At 41.2% G+C, this 18,834-nt stretch overlaps 1 long non-coding RNA gene across 3 annotated transcripts; it reads left to right on the forward strand.

Moving 5' to 3' along the window:
- Nucleotides 1-10,733: 10,733 nt before the first annotated feature.
- LOC142400933 (uncharacterized) lies at nt 10,734-16,002 on the forward strand. 3 transcript variants are annotated; one of them, XR_012773005.1, is made up of 6 exons: nt 10,734-10,861; nt 11,199-11,282; nt 12,753-12,785; nt 14,271-14,307; nt 14,895-14,931; nt 15,810-16,002. It is a non-coding gene; the product is annotated as an uncharacterized LOC142400933 (long non-coding RNA). The 3 variants fall into 3 exon arrangements; XR_012773004.1 differs by lacking the exon at nt 10,734-10,861 and having other exon boundaries at nt 11,013-11,282; XR_012773003.1 differs by lacking the exons at nt 10,734-10,861; nt 11,199-11,282 and having other exon boundaries at nt 12,699-12,785.
- The last annotated feature ends 2,832 nt before the right edge of the window (nt 16,003-18,834 follow it).

Below are 18,834 nucleotides of genomic sequence, written 5' to 3' on the forward strand. Positions count from 1 at the left end.
ACGATACAGCTGAGAAAAGGGAAAACTAGGACCAGAGATGGACGCAGTATAACCTCAGGCATGTTACAAGACAAACGAGAGGTTGAGAGACTGGTGAGAAATAAAGATGCAGTCAGATTCATGCAGCCACTCAGAGGGACTCCAGTATACTGGGAGAGAACCACTAAAGATCTGTTTGCCATGATCAGACAGTTGGGAACTCCCACGTTCTTCTGCACATTTTCAGCTGCTGAATTCAGATGGCCTGAAGTGATTGAAGCAATAAAGAGACAGCAGGGTGAAGAGGTTGATTTTGAATCTCTGGACTGGACTGCAAAGTGTGAGATTCTGCGCTCCAACCCCGTCACCTGCATGCGTTTGTTTGATAAGCGAGTTGAGGCCCTGTTCAGAGATCTGCTGCTCTCAGATGCTCAGCCACTGGGGAAAGTGATCGACTTTTTCTACAGAGTTGAGTTTCAGCACAGAGGAAGCCCACATATTCATGCAATGCTTTGGGTTGATGGAGCACCTGAACTGGATGTTTGTGATGATCAGACTGTGTGTGATTTTGTAGACAGATACATCTCAGCACAACTACCTGACCCAGAAACACAACCTGAACTGTTCAAGAAAGTCTCTGAAGTTCAGAAGCACAGTAAGAACCACACGAGGAGTTGCTTCAAGAGTGTGAACTCTGGTTGTCGGTTTGGTTTTCCAAAGCCGCCCTGCACAAACACAATGATCACAAGACCTGATGAGGGTGAGAACACTGGAACTGCAAAGAGCAAACTCAGACCTCTGCTGCAGCTGCTGAATGAACCTGAAGCGGCTTCCTTGAGTCTAGAGCAGGTCCTCTCTCGATGCAACTTGACACTGGCCGAGTATGAAAGGTACCTTCAGAGTCTGAACAGAAAGACCGCAATCTACCTGAAGCGTGATCCCAAAGACTGCTGGATAAACGGGTACAACCCACATCTGCTTGAAGCCTGGGACAGTAACATCGATGTGTCCTTCATTCTGAATGCTTACTCGTGTATACAGTATCTGACTAAATACATCACAAAGAAGGAAAGTGGTCTGTCAGAGTACCTGAAAACTGTCATGGAGAATTCCAACATGGACAGAGTTAACGAGTGTGATGAGATGAGAGCTGTCATGCAGGCTTACTCCAAAAAGAGAGAGATCAGTGCTCAGGAGTGTGTGACTCGTGCGTGTGGAATAAAGATGAAGAAGTGCTCACGCAGTGTTGTGTTCATTCCCACTGATGACAACCCAGTGAAAATGAGTCGCCCCATGTCATTCTTGGAGGACACCCCGTCAGAGTCTTGTAATGTCTGGATGACGAGTTTGAGTGACAAATACAAAGCCAGACCCGAGACCCCAGAGTATGAGGAGATGTGCTTGGCTGATTTTGCTGCTAGCTGCAGGTTTGTCAGTGCAGACCACTCAAAGCGGGATGGTGTTTCACCACTTCTGAATGAGCTGGGATTTGTCCAAAGGCGGAAGAATGATAAGCCCTCTGTCATCAGATATTACCAATGTTCCAAGGAGAAGCACCCCGAGCAGTTTTATGCCAGATTACTGAGACTGTACCTTCCTCACCGATCCGAGTATGAAATACGGAGTGCCGATCTTCCAACCTACGAGTCTTTTTACAACTCTGGCTGGGTCCAGCTGCCAGGCTCAAACCGTCCTGAGAGCGTGAAAAGCATCATACAAACAAACAGAGACAAATATGAGAGAAACACTGAGGAGATTGAGAATGCACTTGTAGAGTTTGAGGAGAGCAGAGACCATGTGATGGATGAATGGTGTAATCTGGCTCCTGAATCTGAAGTTGTGAGGTTGCCCTGTGATGATGATCTGCAGCAAAGAGAGCCAGACGATGAGCAGGAAAATGTGCCCGACTATTGTCCAGAGTCTGCTGCTGTGACAGAAATGAGAGCCATCAGAGAACCCCCCGCTGTGGATCCAGCTGTGCTGCGGCAGATGTATCAGAACCTGAACCAGAAGCAGGCCTGTGTGTTCCATGCTATCAGAGACTGGTGTATTAAACTTGTGTGTGGCCTAAATCCAGAGCAGTTTTTCTTTTATGTCAACGGTGGTGCAGGAACAGGAAAGTCCCACCTGATAAAATGCATTTACTCAGAGGCATCTAAGATACTGAGCAAACTGCAGCTATATTCAGAGGAGTTTGACATATCAAACCCAACTGTTTTACTGTCTTCTTTCACTGGAACTGCAGCTTTCAACATCTGTGGCACAACACTGCACTCTCTGCTGAAGCTTCCACGCAGTCTGAAACCACCAATCCAAGGACTCGGTAACCAACTGGATGAACTCAGATCTGAACTTTTTAATGCTCAAATCCTCATTATCGATGAGATCTCCATGGTTTCAAAGCCTCTTTTTGCTTATGTGGACGCACGACTGAAACAGATCAAAGGCAATCAGAGAGCGTTTGGTGGAATGTCAGTTTTAGCTGTTGGGGATTTCTATCAGCTGCCGCCTGTGCGCCAGTCTAAACCTCTGTGTGTACACGACCCAGCAGATATTGACCTGTGGCAGGAACATTTTCAGATGATCACTCTGACTGAGATCATGAGACAGAAGGATGATGTTGCCTTTGCAGACGTGCTGAACAGGATTCGGGTGAAACCAAAGGCAGACGAGCTGTCTCAGGCTGACAGAGATTTGTTGTCACAGGCCATCACTGAACCAGCTCTTTGTCCCACTGAGGTTCTGCACATTTTCCCCACCAATAAGTTGGTTGATGAACACAACTCAGCAACACTGGCTTTGTTCCATTCCAACATTATCACGATCGACGCAGATGACTTCCAGAAAGATCCCCGAACAGGCAGAATGGCCCGTAAAGACACACCATGTAAGGGAGGCCGAAATGAGTTAGCCGACACTCTGAAAGTTGCTGAAGGTGCTCGTGTCATGCTCACCAGAAACTTTGACATTCAGAACGGTCTGGTTAACGGGGCTTTTGCCACACTGATGTGCATAGTGACTTCTGAGGATGATCAACACATCACTAAGCTGGGCCTGAGGATGGATAATCAGACAGGTGGGGCAAGAATCCAGAGTGGAGCTCCAGAATCCGCCAATCTGGTTTACATCGAGAGAGCAGAGGAGAAGCTGAAACAGAACGGAGTGGTACGTAGACAGTTTCCTGTGAGGCTGGCGTTCTCCTGCACTGTCCATAAAACCCAGGGCCTCACAACACATGCAGCTGTGGTGTCCCTGCAGAAAGTCTTTGAAGCAGGTATGGCTTATGTAGCTCTCAGCAGGGTGACGTCTCTCAGTGGGCTGTATTTACTGGATTTGGATGAGAAGAAAATATACGCCAATACTGAAGTGACCGCAGCGCTCCAGACCATGAGACAAGCCGATGTGGATCACATGATGCCTCTTCTTCAGGTGAGAGAAACAGTAAACAGGCCCGACACTCTGACTCTTGTTCACCACAACACAGAGGGACTGCCATCTCACATCGGTGACATCAGGAGACATCATGAGCTGTGCCTGGCAGATGTCCTGTGTCTGACAGAAACTCACCTGCAGGGCTCCTTTGTCGCAGACAGTCTGCATCTAGACGGCTACAACATGTTCAAGCGCAACAGACACACGTCCTACACTCAGTATCCTCAGATGGCCAGCAGAGCAGGTGGCGGGGTTGTTGTCTATGTGAGAAAACACATTCAGGTGCGTGAGAGACAGTTTTTGCATAATGTGACTGATCTGGAGTTTGTGGCTTTGAAGGTTGAGGCTCCAGTCTGTGCAGTGATTGCAGCTGTGTACAGACCTCCTGACTACAGTCTGAGACCGTTCCTGGAGAACCTGGGAAGCCTTTTGGATGCACTAGAGGTATTGGACTGTCACCCTGTTATTGTGTGTGGAGACTTCAGTGAGAATCAGCTACTCAGGTCAACAAAGCCAATTCTAGATCTGTTTCAGTCTAAGGGATATGTTCAGCTGATCACCTCTGCCACCACAGACAAGAACACACTGCTTGACCTTATTTTCATTTCCCAGCCACAGCGATGTCTCCACTCAGGTGTCATGAGAACCTATTACAGCTATCACAATCCAGTGTTCTGTGTCCTGTCCACCAGGGAACCATGAAGTGGTCGGTGAGTCTTCAAGTTCAAGGTTTGGTTTATGCCTGTTACACTATTTCTGTATTGTAAGATTTGGTATGGTCACAAACGGTATGTTTAATAATGTCACGGTAAGATGTACTATGGTAGGTTTCAATGTGGTAAGATTTGGTATGGTCACTAACGGTATGTTTAATAATGTCACGGTAAGATGTAATATGGTAGGTTTCAATGTGGTAAGATTTGGTATTGTCACTAACGGTATGTTTAATAATGTCACGGTAAGATGTAATATGGTAGGTTTCAATGTGGTAAGATTTGGTGTGGTCACTAACGTTATGTTTAATAATGTCACGGTAAGATGTGATATGGTAGGTTTCAATGTGGTAAGATTTGGTATGGTCACTAACGGTATGGTTAAGAATGTCACGGTAAGATGTACTATGGTAGGTTTCAATGTGGTAAGATTTGGTATTGTCACTAACGGTATGTTTAATAATGTCAAGGTAAGATGTAATATGGTAGGTTTCAATGTGGTAAGATTTGGTATGGTCACTAACGGTATGTTTAATAATGTCACGGTAAGATGTAGGTTTCAATGTGGTAAGATTTGGTATGGTCACTAACGGTATGTTTAATAATGTCAAGGTAAGATGTGATATGGTAGGTTTCAATGTGGTAAGATTTGGTATGGTCACTAACGGTATGTTTAATAATGTCACGGTAAGATGTAGGTTTCAATGTGGTAAGATTTGGTATGGTCACTAACGGTATGTTTAATAATGTCACGGTAAGATGTAGGTTTCAATGTGGTAAGATTTGGTATGGTCACTAACGGTATGTTTAATAATGTCACGGTAAGATGTAATATGGTAGGTTTCAATGTGGTAAGATTTGGTATTGTCACTAACGGTATGTTTAATAATGTCACGGTAAGATGTACTATGGTAGGTTTCAATGTGGTAAGATTTGGTATGGTCACTAACGGTATGTTTAATAATGTCACGGTAAGATGTACTATGGTAGGTTTCAATGTGGTAAGATTTGGTATGGTCACTAACGGTATGTTTAATAATGTCACGGTAAGATGTAATATGGTAGGTTTCAATGTGGTAAGATTTGGTATGGTCACTAACGGTATGGTTAATAATGTCATGGTAAGATGTAATATGGTAGGTTTCAATGTGGTAAGATTTGGTATTATGGGTCATAATTATTTATAAAGACAAGGATTTTCTAGGTATTGAACACGTTGTGGTCTGTGCATTTATCTGGGTGGGTTGGGTCAGGATTGATAAATGCACAGGCCACAACTGTCTGAGCAGCTCTATAAAAGCTGCTACCTTTACCACAACATAGATGCAACATCAGAAAGCATGAGCTACACCTAGAACTCGTGCTTTCTGATGTACCAATAACATATACCAGCTGATACCCCACTGGGGTGGGGGGAAAGGTGGGTTGGGGGTGGGGTGGGCGATTAAAGAATTGTAACTCTACTACACCTAAAACTGTTTAGATGTTCAGATCTGTTTCCTCCAGACAGGAGACTTGTTCTCCTGTATCCTCCATGACAACATCCTCCAGCACCAAGTCCAGCACAACAACACACACTTCTACATCATCCTGATGAACTGTCAGCCTAAACCAGAGCCATCACAGAGAAATGTGCACCCTGCCACCCCAGTCTTTCTGCAAAGCAGAGGACAAAATGGCCCCTGTTAACCCTCACCTGACCACCTGGCTGACCCTGAGAAAATCCACCCATCATGCTGCCCCAGACCACCAGCAACAGGGAACTGCTGCCTCATACAGAGACATGTCTTCCTCCTGCCAGTGACCAGGGTTCTTCTCAGCTGACAGAAGGTAGAGTGGAGATCTTCTCTTTGGAAAGACAAACATTCACTTCATTCCTCTGAGTATGCTGTGTTTATTCATCTGTTGATATCATTCTTATGAATCCATTGTTTCATATTACAGATCCCAGTATCTAATTCACTGTTCCATTGTTTTTCTGTAGGCCTTCCTCTCCTGTGAATCCTTCATAGCTGAGACCCTCACAGCTGAGACCCTCACAGCTGAGACAGCTGAGACACTCACAGCTGAGACCCTCACAGCTGAGACCCTCACAGCTGAGCAGAAAGTTAACATCAACACTTGTGAAACAGCTCACTGACAGGAGATGTTTTGTGCTCTGCAGCACTGTTCCAGGTATATGCTTATCATGCATCATGTGACCGTTCTACTTGTGTTTTTCAAATCAAATCAATCAAATATAATTTAAAGACTAAAGTTCATGACAATATTTTTGTCTGCTGTTGTGTCCTCAGGTTCAGTTCCATCTTCATGCCTGCATGTCATCATCTTCCTTCCTAAAAATACTCCTGTTTCCTCTGGAAGGACTGCACCCATCTCTCCAGTGTTGCAGCGGACACTGAGCAGGTACATGGAAGCAGCAGCTCAGCAGCCAGTGAAAATGAAGAAGGTCACATGGTGACAACACTTTCCATCTTCACATTGACTCTGTGCTCCTCTGACTCTTTAGTTTGCACCATCAGCTTCAACAAACAGCAACCGCATCAAACTGAACTGTGGACAAAATGGAGGACTCTGAGGAACACCGCTCATTTGATCCTGTCCATCTGTGGAAATGTGAACGTTCCTTTCATGTTTCAGAACAATGTATCAGTGTTTTTCTCCATCATGTTTCCTCATGTCTGTCACTGTTCAGCAGAAACTTTGACTACTTCAGATGTCACGTGCAAATGTGCTCATGAGCACCAGAGAACTGATTTAGTCGTACTCACAGCAGGAATAAGACAGGACTCCCACACAGGCTGTGCTGAGTCATTATGGAGAGCATTCCTGATATTTGGGAATGCTCTCCATGATGTCCACCTGATCAACTTTCCACCATGTGGAAACCAATAATAGCAGAACAGTTGATAGAAAATTATATTTGGCCAATTTAAAGACCCAAAAAATTGCAAATAGATGAAATGACAAACTTTTTAAATGAACACACAATTGAGTAAATCCTGTCTTAGTGCGGGGTATCAGCTGGTATTTTGGTTTTGGGAAATATTTTTTGTTACAATAGATATTCATATTAGTAGTTTTTTAAGTTTTCTTTTCTGTAAAAATATTAACATAAGATATTTGTCTGACAATTTTACTGTTTGAACATAATATAACTTTGAATTTTCTTTGCAATCTATCTATCTATCTATCTATCTATCTATCTATCTATCTATCTATCTATCTATCTATCTATCTATCTATCTATCTATCTATCTATCTATCTATCTATCTATCTATCTATCTACTGATAATTGACATTATTTGCAATCCATAATACTTAGAAATGAAAACATGCTTTTGTAATTTAAGTGTTCTTGAGGTTTTGTAATTATGTAGGCTACATATTAACATATCAATGAACAAATCTGTTGTATTCTATTTAAATGTTTGCTATGCATTGAAAAACAAGTACTGTGTCGCCTTCATAAACACTGAACAATCATTAATCTTACTGGACTTGTAATCATTACACTTTCGTCTTTTAAATGTCATTTCAACTTCAAACTCCTGTTTCTTCTCAGCCTATTTTTGCTTCCATAGCTCCTTCAGCTTTTAGCTTATTTTAGCTTCTTCAGCTCTTTTAGCTTCTTTTAGCTTCTTTAGCTCATTCAGCATTTATAGCTTATTCAGCTGTGTTAGCTTCTTTTAGCTTCTTTAGCTCGTTTAGCTTTTAGCTTCTTCAGCTCCTTCAGCTCCTTCAGCTTTAGCTTCTTCAGCTCCTTCAGCTTGAGCTTCTTCAGCTCCTTTAGCTTTAGCTTCTTAAGTTACTCCAGCTTTAGCTTCTTCAGCTGTTTTAGCTTTTTTTTAGCTTCTTAAGATTTTTTAGCATGGTTGTTCAGCTCTTGCATTCTCACAGCTGTTTCGCAGGAACAGCTCTTTCTAGTTATTATTATTATTCCGCCGTTTTTCGGCATTCAACTACTTCAGCATACTTTGAGCTATTTCAACAAATTTGGTATCAAAATGTTCAGCTCATTCAGCTCTTGATGGGAATGTATTTTTGGTGTTTGTAACTTTTCAACTTTTTAAGATATTAAGCTTTTTGTTCAACTTTTTTCCCATTGAAACTAATGTTAAATTTTCAAATCTCTTCAAATCCTTTCAAATCCTTTCAAATCTTTCAAATCTTAACTAGTTCAGCATACTTTCAGCTAGAGACACCATTCAAATTTTAAAATGTTCATAAGACATTCAGCTATTACCAATTGTTTCATCTTTTAAAAATATTCAGCCAATTTTGAAATATGACAGTTTCAAAAATATGAAAATTAAGTTCTCCAAATCCTTATCTTTAAATCCTTTCAAATCCTTCAAAACCCTCAAATCTTTTCAAATCGTAACTGCTTCAGCATACTTTAACCTAGAGACACCATTCAAATTTTAAAATGTTCATAAGACATTCAGCTGTTACCAATTGTTTCATCTTTTAAAAATATTCAGCCAATTTTGAAATATGACAGTTTAAAAAATATGAAAATGAAGTTCCTTCTTGGATTTTAGAGTGAGACATTTAGCAGTGCTGATAAGTTTCAACTTTTCAAACAAATTACTATAACTTTCATACAGTTTAACTGAGAGAAACAAATTATACCTTAAAATGTAGGAAAACTTGTCCTCTTTCAGCCAATGTAACTCTTAAAGAGCTCACATGGACAGATTTTGAACTATGAGCCTTTAAGCTTGAACAACTTGTCAAATTCTGAGGAAATCTGCCATTTTTGAATCAGCTTCAAGTGTTTCAAACTGCTTGGATTTAAATATAGTTGACTCCACAGATGTAAAAGTACTTTGCTAAGTTCCTCTAAGCCTTCTGCTTCTAATGGTGTTAAAATAATTTTTCTTGCTGCTCAACTTTTCTCACAAGACGCGATAGAAGACAGTCTGCGCCTCAGATTTGTCCCGCGGCTGCAGCAGCTAGCTCTGTGTCTGTCTGTGTAGTCTTTAAGTAGGTCAAATGCACTTCCGGTTTAACACAACGAAATGGCTTAATGGTAACACTATCAGCCTTTCGTGCAGGTGTCTCGGGTTCAATTCCCATTATGTCAGATCAGATTTATAATTTTTTTTTTTTTTATAATTATTTAAGCATACTTTCAGCCATTTCAACTGTTTCTGGCTTAAATTTATCTTCAAATCCTTTGAAATCCTTGAAATTCTTGAAATCCTTGAAATCCTTTCAAATCCTTTCAAATCTTAACTACTTCAGCATACTTAAAGCTATTTCAACAAATTTGGTATCAAAATGTTCAGCTCTTTCAGCTCTTGATGGGAATGTATTTTTGGTGTTTGTAACTTTTCAACTTTTTAAGATATTAAGCTTTTTGTTCAACTTTTTCCCCATTAAAAGTAATGGTAAATCTTCAAATCCTTTCAAATCCTTTCAAATCCTTCAAATCTTAACTAGTTCAGCATATTTTCAGCTAGAAATACCATTCAACTTTTAAAATGTTCATAAGAAATTCAGCTATTACCAATTGTTTCACATTTTAAAAATATTCAGCCAATTTTGAAATATGACAGCTTCAAAAGTATGAAAATTAAGTTCTTCAAATCCTTATCTTCAAATCCTTTCAATTCCTTCCAATCCTTTCAAATCGTAACTGCGTCAGCATACTTTAACCTAGAGACACCATTCAAATTTTAAAATGTATAATAAGACATTCAGCTGTTACCAATTGTTTCATCTGTTAAAAATATTCAGCCAATTTTGAAATATGACAGTTTAAAAATATGAAAATGAAGTCCCTTCTTGGATTTTAGAGTGAGACATTCAGCAGTGCTGATAAGTTTCAACTTTTCAAAAAAATTACTATAACTTTCATACAGTTTAACTGGGAGAAACAAATTATACCTTAAAATGTAGAAAACCTTGTCCTCTTTCAGCCAATGTAACTCCTAAAGAGCTCACATGGACAGATTTTGAACTATGAGCCTTTAAGCTTGAACAACTTCTCAAAATCTGACGAAATCTGCCATTTTTGAATCAGCTTCAAGTGTTTCAAACTTCTCCGATTTAAATATAGTTGACTCCACAGATGTAAAACTACTTTGCTAGGTTCCTCTAAGCCTTCTGCTTCTAATGGTGTTAAAATTATTTTTCTAGCTGCTCAACTTTTCTGACAAAACGTATTTGAAGTCAGTGTTCGGCATCATTTCTCTCCCGCGATCGGCGGGCGGCCGTCTCATCTTTCCATATATGTTGTGTGTGTTGAAACTGCTTCGATTTAAATATATTTAACTCCACAGATGTAAAACTACTTTGCTAAGTTCCTCTAAGCCTTCTGCTTCTAATGGTATTAAAATAATCTTTGTAGCTGTTCTACTTTTGTCACAAGACGTGTTAGAAGACAGTCTGTGCCTCAGATTTGTTCCGCGGCTGCAGCAGCTTTGGACTGTGTCTGTCTGTGTAGTCTTTAAATAGGTCATATGCACCATTTATATGTCAGAATAAAATGGCATAATACTAACAATAATGCTATTTTGTGCGTGTGATACGGGTTCAATCCCTAGTATGTCAGATCAAGTTTTTTTTTTTAAATAATTATAACTATTTAAGCATACTTTCAGCCATTTCAACTGTTTCTAGCTTAATTTTATCTTTTCTAAACATTTGCGTCACATAGTCATCACTTCTTGGACCTTCCCGAATGCCCTGTGAACGCATCTGATTTTTATTCTTGTTCTCCCTGAAGGTAAGACGCTCCCCACCCCGTCTGGCGTCAATTTGATAAACTATGAAAGTTTAGCTGTTTACATAAATTACATAAGTTGTATTTAACTGTAACTGAATGAAAATAAAATGTAGTGTTAGTGTAAAAACATTCAATCCACAGAATGTTACAATAGAGTACAACAGGTACAATTACTTCAGGTTGGATATGTAACAATGTTTAAACTGATAGGAGTTGTCAGAATATGATTCTTTCTAAATTATTTTTGAAGGTGAACATTCAAATATAAATAACTGTAACATGATTTCATTAAAATAAACATCTACATTTTGTATTTGGAATACTCGTCATTGGAAAGAAATGTCTGAGTGCCCCTGAACGTCTCTGAACATTATACGGCTCATTGGATAGCCCATCGGCCCACTCTTCTTCGTTTGCAAAGGTAAGTGTGACGCTGTCTGACTCTGTCTTTCCCAAATGAGGAATTTATGAACTCTCAAACACTGTTGCTGTTTAAATCAGGGACATAAGTGGTTTTTAACAGCAACTGAATGAAAATAAAGCAAAAAACAGCTAAATATCTTGTTCTGTGAGCCACATAACATTTTGGCTAGCTACGGTTAGCGTCGTTAGCATTAGCATCAATGCTAACGTTCAACGGTCGCTCGGATAAGTCTGAGAGGTCTTAACAAGCATTATGATTTGAAACTATCTAAATGGTCTCTTCTTAGTTTAATCAACAGTGTATGGCAATGTTCAGGTTACTAAAGGAATAATGAATAATGTTAGAGCTAATGTCTGTTTCTGAGTGTTGACCGTGTGTGCGTTCGAGCTGAGTCTCTCAGCTGGAGGTGTGTTCAGTAGAATTGAGGTCTGTGTAGTGCTGGGCGGTATACCGGTTCACACCGAATACCGGTTTATAATTTCGTTATGATATGAATTTTTAATATACCGCCATGCCGGTGTATTTGATTACATAACGGGGAACGCTGCGTCGCGCGACATTGTTTGAGACGGGACCCTTTTCAGTGTTGCGCTTCTAAACACGCATGTTTACTGTCTGTGGGTGCGAGGTGGTAATAAGCACTTGCGTTACTTTAAGGTGAAGGTGGATAGGACAGACATGGAAAGTTCCGAAATCTAAGCTGCAGAACTAGTAGAACATGCTGACAAACTTGTGCCAAAAAAAGGAGCCGTGTCTGTAGTATGGAAGTTTTTTTGGTTTAAAAAAATCCGACGTCGACCAAACAACCATTTTATGCAAACGTTGTCGGGCTTCAGTTGTCGCTGGAGGTGGCAACACGAGCAATTTGCTCCATCACCTTAGCATGTCTTAGAATATCCAGAATGCATGAAGTTAAGGTCAGCACCCGCCACATCAGCAGGTAACACGGGGAAAGCAAAAGAAAAGTCAAATGTCACTTCAAGACGCGTTTGCTAGAGTTAGAACGTGAATCTACCTCATTTATTTGAATGTGAATACCTCATATTGATGCAAAAATATAATTATTGCAAGTTGCACTACTTTTTTGTATTGATTTTCATAAAAGATGTTTGAAATTTGCACAGTAAAAGTTCTGTATTTTGACTGCAATTGCGTTTGCATTCCGATCCCTCACTTCATTAGAATCATGAGTAGCACTTCTCATGTTTTTGTCAGTTGGAACTGTCAGTTTTTGTCAGTTAATAAACGCGACTCACAGATGTGAGAAGTGTGAGCAGTTTTCGGCTCATCTTTTTGCCTAAAGGCAACTTCCACAACATGATAGTAAATCTATTTAAATTCCTGAATGTAAATGATCAGAGAGACAGACACAGCTGATAATGAGCAGTATTCTCCCTCTGTGTTCAGGTGGTTCAGGTTGATTCAGTGTTTCCACTCGGATAACTAACAGATTGTGTCTTTCCTCAGACTGAGAGAGAACATTGATCCTTGCTTTGGCTGGTAAGTACAGAGTTATTGTAAAGTTAAGCAGGCTGTAGATCACAACAGCTGACTGAGTTAATATGTTCTGTATTTAAAGATAATTGAACTCTGATCAGATGAACTTTATTTGGGATGCATCAGAGTTTGTGAGTGAATTTCCTCCTGAACACAGAAATATTCTGTCCACACTTACTGAAGCTTTTAGGAAACATCTTCACTTTGTTGGTAGATTTTCTGACACCACTGTTGTATTCAGATACTGTCACCTGGAAATACTGAATGAATGTGTGGACTGGTGATGATTATACTGTGTGCATTAATGTATGTTTTACCGACAGTTTTAGTCCAAACCTTCCATTCAGACTGAAATATCTCAAGTGTTTCCAGTTAAAGCGAGTCTCCCATGTCAGCAGAAAGTATTTCCTTATTTCTGTAAAATCCCCATTTTACTGTCCTGTTCCTGTGGGCAGTGTCACTCAGTGGGTCCACATGATGAGAGGAACTCTATTACAGCTATAGTTGGGTTATGCTCCTTATTTGGGCGAGGGTAATTCTCCTTGGATATCTGGCGGTGAATGAGTGGGATCAGAGGCACAAAGCGTGTCATACCCCGGTATGATAGGTGGCGCTGTACCCATTCCAGCTGTTGCTAATAGAGCCACTTCCTGTTGACCTCTTCACCACCAACAACAACAACAAACTCAGGCGTTGGAGAAAGATGGAGAACGCAGAGCCAGATGAAGTTACGTCCCTCTACATTTGCTCTGTGATGAGCTGCTTGTTGCACAAACTCGATGCACAACGGAGCATTCTCCATCGCGTTGTTTGTTTCTTTCTGACGGCGACAACAACAGGAATATCGTCTCCTTTGACTTGCGGGTCACGACCCCGGGAAAACATCTGGAGCATGCGCAGAACGCAAAGTCTGATTCACCACGAGCTTCAGCGTCTACAAGCAGGTTTAGAGTGACTTTCAGCCCAGTTATCTCGGGGTCTGAATCCCATCACATCCAGTTCTTAGTCAGACTAAGGTGTCTACATGCACTGAATAACTCAGTCTGATTGGAATTTAGCCAATAATCCGATCCAGTTCTTAGTCAGACTAAGGTGTCTACATGCACTGAATAACTCAGTCTGATTGTAATTCAGCCAATAATCCGATCCTTTCAGTGCCATGTGACCCCACTGAGTGATTGACAGGTAAAGCAGCCAATAGCAGCAGCTCAGCACATGATGTCCACTGCAGGGCAGCTGGCAGAAGATGAGACTCTGTGCTGCTTCTAACTTTGTCTCATCGGTTATTTTCTGTGGAAATAAAGCTGAAATGGCAGCACAGCTGAGCTCTCTACATGGTCTGTGTGTGAAAAGCCCACAACAGCAGCAGCTCCATGTCCCAGTGACACACAGTCAAAGTTGCACTGTCATTACCTGTTGTTTTATTTAGCTGCTGTGTCCTCAGCTGGAGGAATTTAACTGACTAATCTCTTTTCCTCCTTTCTTTAGACTATCTGAACTCTGACCCCTGCTCCTGCTCTGACTGGTGAGGACCAACCTTTACTTCCTTTATGGTTGTGTTCCTGCTACCTGCTCTGTGTCATATGAAGTGGAGCTTCCTGTCAGTGCCCAGCAGACCTTTTCCCTCTCAAACTGCATGAATGAAGTGAAACATTGATCATTAGTCAGAGAACACATTTAAAATCACATTAAGATTTATTGGTCATGCATACACACAGAATGTGTCCTCTGCTTTTAACCCATCCAGGCTGGCACCTGTTGACACACACATGCACGTGCACATGCACATGCACAGGGTCACACACTCAGAGAGACTGATGCCAACCTGGAGCGGTGGGCAGCCAATCACAGGGCCCACAGCTGATGTGTTACTGCTCTGTTTTCCATCTGATCCCCAAAGCTTTGGATAGTTTCCATGTTTCTGATCATGGACACATTCAGCCTCTCTGAACTGATCATCAACCAACAACGTTTCACTACTTCCTGTCCACAAAAGTCTGTCCCAAAGCTCATCCTGTAGAGAGGAGAGCAGAAGCAATCAGCTGTGAGATCAGATGGTGTGTGTGTTTAGAGTCTTCTGATCTGATACTAACACAGTGTTTCTCTTCTCAGACCCAGAGACCACCGGACCAGAACTCCTGCTTAGCTGGTGAGCAGATTTCCAGTCAGTGAGCTTCAGTCCATCCCATCACTGAGAGCAGGAGTGTTTCACATGTTCACCACAGAGTTTCTGTGGAGTTCACACATGAGTCTAAATGTAGTAAAAACAGACTGACTGAAGTCATGTTAGAGCCCTGTGAGCTGAGCTGTTCTGCCTGTAAAGTGGATCAGAACAGGTCCCAGCAGCAGAAAGCTGACAGTGTTAGTGGAACATCACTAAAGGCAGAAATCAGTGTGTACTGATGTCATTCTGACATCAATCTGCTGCTGGTTCATTCATCTATTCAATAAGTCCATCATCACATCAGTGAGCAGCTGCTTCCCCGCTCCCTCTCAGACTATCTTCAGGGACTGAAAACATGAATCAGCAGAATAACAACCCAGGACTGGAGCTCTCATATGTCCTGTTGAGTCTTTTTGAGCTGTACTGTCAATCATATTACGCTCTGTGATCAACCAAGAACATTTTTAAAGGTCCAAAGTCCTCATTAAACAATAAACACCCATCAGGTGTTTCCTGTGGAGAACATCTGGATTGTTTTGCTGGTGTGTCAGCATCCAGTTGGACTGTAATGTGAGCAGAACATGTTGTGTACTGATCTGCTTCATGTTGAACAAGTCAGTGGCTCTGACATTCTTCTAACCAAGTCCATGTTTCATGCTACCAGCTGTTTCCACACACATCTGGAAACTTCTATAAATGTTTTGGACTAATAAGTTTTTATTAAAAAAAAAAAAAAGATAATAATCAGGTCATTTGAAGACATGAATCGCAGCACAGTTTAAGTAGCATTTCCACACATTTCACCTGTTTTTATCTTTGCTTCATCAAACTGTGTCTAACTGTTATCTCTTTGTGTCTCCCAGGTGTCCTGCTGTCCACACCATCTCCTTCTCCTCTATCACATTGGCTGCTCTGTCTCTCCTGTCCCATCTCCAAGCTCTATCTAATTACCGGAGTTCTATCTTGTATCCATCTGTCCCCGCTCTATCTATTCCTGGAATTCTCAATCTGTGAGAACTATGGGCTTTGATGACTGGCTTTGATGACTGGCTTTGATGACTGGATTTGATGACTGGTTTTGATGACTGGTTTTGAGAACTAAGGTTGATTGGAACCTTGTCTTACTGTTTTGTGGATCTGAGACTCTACTCTCACTGCTCTGTCTTTCCTGTCTACCTCTCTCATACATAGGCTGATAAACTTTGAAATTGGAGAAAAATTGGCACATTTTCATTGACATTTGGCTAAAGTCTGAAATATTGTCATACAAACTTGATTCTTAAAGATAAATCTTGATCTTGACAGATTTCTAGATAAATCTAAGACCAAACAGTAACTTGTTTTGGAAAAACTATTTTGATACTAATTGATAATTATTGGCAAATTTTAGGGAGATCAATCAAGAGATTGTTGATCTTTGAATCTATAAATTCCAATTTGAAAACAGTGCTTCCATAAATTGAACAGTTAAGTTTTGTTATTGATATATAGAAACACATTTGATAAATTGAAAGAAAAGCACTGCATCTGTTCCTGTGCTGCTGGACTCGCTGCAGGTTAGTTCATAAGTGTTGGAATAAAACACATCTGTAAGGAGGACTGGAGTGTCTGCGTGCCGTCTGCTCTGACCTGACCAGAAGTGGAATCCAGCTACCAGAAGCATCTGTCATCCCGCTGCTGCTGCTGATCTGCATCACAACACTTCATATAGAAGAGATTTGAATTCAGCTTGGTCTCATTAAAACTGTCTGTGATTCAGAAGCTAAGAATAGTGAGAGTCTGTTGACAGATTGTGGCTGATTAAACTATTGATTATATCTTTAAAATTGTCCGTTCTGTAGCACACATTACTTTGAGGTGCATATACTGAAAACATTTTCATAGTTGATCTTTTCTGCTACATCTAAGTGTTACAACAGTAGTTTTTGCTAAATAATAGTTCTAATTTGGAAGAAAATACCCAAGGACCACTGAGCGTTATTCTAACCTGACATTTTAAAATCAGAAAGAACTGAGACTTTTATTTGGATACTTTCTTTTTCTATCAGAAAAGTACCGTAACTGAAGTTTTGGTCTGTTGGAATCTTCAGATATAACTTTAACTTCTCTGTGTCATAATAAACTTCTGTTTTTTCTATTTGACAAGAATTTTTCTGCTGTCAATCTTTTTCTAGATAGATAGCGTGTCAATCTGCTAACTGAAACCAGCATTGATAAATAGCACAAAGCTACATTTGAAATATTACAACCGAGTAGAACCCCTGTGTGTTGGTGACATCAGTACAGACAAAGTAAGTTTGAGGTTCTGAAGCACAGCAACAATGCCAAGGAAGGGTATTCGTTCTCGGGCTCAGAAGCTGAGGTGGCAGAAGGAGAAAGAATCTCCGAGTGAACAAGCTGAAGGTATGGGCTCTCAGAGTAGCAACCTGGTGTCACACCAGCTTTCTTATGCTGAGGTTGTACAGAGAGGACGTCCCAGTGATGGTATGTGTGTTGGAGAGTCTTCTGATGGACAGCAGGTAGACAGCAGAGGTCAGAGTGCAGTTTCTGATGGGAACACCGGCATGAATGCTTTCCAGCAGGTAAAGCAGAGTGTACCTCAGGCATCTTATGCTGACATGGTGAAGAGAGGACGTGATGCAGCTGGAGCGTCTCAGCAGCACAGTGTGATTGTGGAACCTCAGCCGTCAGTGACACATGTCTGTGCCTCACGCAGTCAGGCCTCATTAAAATATGGCAAATACAGGAACAGTCAGTGTGTGGCCAACAGTTTGGTGTTTCTGTCCTTTCTTCATGAGCATGAAGGAATTAGCAGAGCAGATCTGGACCTAGTCCTGGATAAAGGTGATGCTGTGTACAGACAGGCCAGAGAAAGGTTTCCTAACAGTGTCCATTTGGCATCGGATGAACTTCCAGATGAAGTTAGTGCACGCAGGTCAAAGTATCAGGTGGACCTGACTCAGCTGTCTGTGTATGGAACATTTGGAGGTGGAGAGAGGCTTCTCAGCCTTGAGCACGGACTGAGCTTTTTGTCATCAGATGTACAGTACGGGCTGCTGATCATGGCAGGGTTATGTGTCGCAGTTTTCAGATGCAGATCTGGTCTGTACGGATACTTTGACCCACACTCCAGGAACAAAGATGGACTGCCAATGTCCTCCAGGCGGTTGAGCTTTGGTACTGCTGTGATGCTGAAATTCCCACATCTGACTGACATGATTGACAGGATCAAGTTGTGCTACACAATGTTTGACATCCAGTCATCTTGTATGTATGAACTCAAGCCTCTGTCATTTCACTGTGTGAACACATCCAACCAGAGAAACGCTGTTTCAGACACAGACTGCAGACACACAGCTGTTGATGCACCTCCGCTGTTACAGGAAGCTGTCAATGAATCCCAAACAGCCACTGACCAGTCTCAGAACATTTCACCATCAACTGACACAAATTTTGAAGTGACAACGTTCCCATCACAGAATGAGCCAAACGTATCTGCCTCAGTGTTGCCCACTGTCCTTAATGATCTCTGTAGCAATGTTTTGCAGGAATTATCCACTGATATCACTTCTCCAGCATCTGGGAGACAACAACAGAACACAGTTCCTTGTGCCCAAATTGAACATGAACCATGTAGTGAAATCATTTGCCCTCCAAATGATGCTTCTCACAGTGGATCAAATATCTGTCACACTGATCCTCCAGATAATGTTTTGAAGGAAATCTCAGGTAAACTGTCCAAACTTAGTAAACAGGGGAGGAGAAAAATGAAAAGGAGAATGATGGCAAGAAATAAACCTCAGCAGAGAAAAGTGAATAAAAAAATGAGAGAAAGGGAAATGTATGCTTCTAATGAAATGCAGAGAGAAAAGAAAAGATCCCGCATCA

The sequence above is a fragment of the Odontesthes bonariensis genome, chromosome 15 (assembly GCF_027942865.1).
Source record: "Odontesthes bonariensis isolate fOdoBon6 chromosome 15, fOdoBon6.hap1, whole genome shotgun sequence".
In the NCBI taxonomy this organism is placed as follows: domain Eukaryota; kingdom Metazoa; phylum Chordata; class Actinopteri; order Atheriniformes; family Atherinopsidae; genus Odontesthes; species Odontesthes bonariensis.